Source organism: Cervus elaphus, chromosome X, assembly GCF_910594005.1.
Source record: "Cervus elaphus chromosome X, mCerEla1.1, whole genome shotgun sequence".
NCBI classification, from domain to species: domain Eukaryota; kingdom Metazoa; phylum Chordata; class Mammalia; order Artiodactyla; family Cervidae; genus Cervus; species Cervus elaphus.
In genome coordinates, this window is record NC_057848.1 from 41,252,695 (window position 1) to 41,254,178 (window position 1,484).

General features: G+C 45.8%; 1 pseudogene; it reads right to left on the reverse strand.

The window, feature by feature from the left end:
- Positions 1–349: 349 nt before the first annotated feature.
- Positions 350–987, reverse strand: LOC122689507 (annotated as a pseudogene).
- Positions 988–1,484: the final 497 nt, after the last annotated feature.

Below are 1,484 nucleotides of genomic sequence, written 5' to 3' on the forward strand. Positions count from 1 at the left end.
ATGGTGCACGTCTAGGTCTGGTGGTACTGAGAGGAGACAACGGCATTCTTGACAAAGTTAAATTTGCTGGTGGCGTTTGCAGAAAAGAAGCCCTTGCAAATTTCTAAACGACAGTAAACTCTTATTAGGAAATTCTGAAGTGTTCTACAGGCCAAAAAGGGAATGAGGTTAGTAAAATGCCTCAACAGAGTTGGAATAAAATACTGAATTTGAGAGTTACTGGAACTTGGATATATAAAAAGAAGGTGGAGATTGGCACATGTTTAAAATGGTCTCAAGTTCAAATAAACTACTGTGACAAGACACCACTTCACAAGTCACACGCTGGCCCAGGGGCTCCTCTCTTCCCTCAGTAGATGCTGGCAGAAGGCGTGCTCAGTCATTTTGCAATGTAGATGCCTAGCCCCAAAGCCAAAACATGGGAGAGGAAGAGAGATGGAATGAACACCTTAAGAAACTCTGCGGAGAAGATCCCCCCTTTCTTCATGGCTTCACTTTTCCTCATGCTTAAGGAAACAGAACGTTTAGGTTGCCTGAAGTGGAACTCCTTGGGTGGAATATTTTCAGGTCTATTGGACCAATCAGATACCCAGTCTACACTTTTCTTCAGCGCATCCACCTCTCTCTTTCTCTCCTTCTGCAACTTCTGACTGAGAGCTATGGTCCTTGCTGGTGTGCATTTCCACATCAAGCATGATCTGCCCATCTTCTTGTGGGGAAGGGCTGTCTCAGTGAGAACTGCCTCTTGAACTGCTCTGTCTGGATTCGTTCTGTGCATCCAAAAGAATCTTCTCCATGTCCCTATTGTGGATGGAGGACGAGGAGGGTACAAACTCTAGCCCCCCATTCTTCTCATTGCCATTGCTGCTGTTCATGGGCAGCTCCACCCAGGAACTGTTGAGGCCAGCAGGTGGTGGCAAAGACTGTTCACCTTCCTCACAGTTATTGTTGTTGTGCGGGGGCGGCAGCTGTTCTACTGAGACGACATTGTCAGGTGGCTGGAAGAGCTGCGACCCCGCAGCAAAGACCGTCTCTGATTCTCGGGCATCAACACCAAGAATTTTTCTAAAATATCAGCCAATTGAGATGGGTTATAAAAGATTTTCAATTCATATCAGAATATATACATGGAACTAAAGAGCTTCTTGATGAGGGTAAAAGAGGAGAGTGACAATGCTGGTTGAAACTCAACATTAAAAAATCCAAGAGCACAGCATCTGGTCCCATCACTTCATGACAAATAGAAGGGGAAAAAGTGGAAGCAGTGACAGACTTTATTTCCCTGGACTCCGAAATCACTGTGGATGGTGACTGCCATCATAAAATTAAAAGACGCTTGCTCCTTGGAAGGAAAGCTATGACAAACCTACTGTGTGTGTCCTCAGTTGTGCCTGACTCTTTGCAACCCCATGTACTGTAGCCCGCCAGGCTCCTCTCTCCATGGGACTTCCTAAGCAAGAATACTGGAGTGGGTTGCCATTACC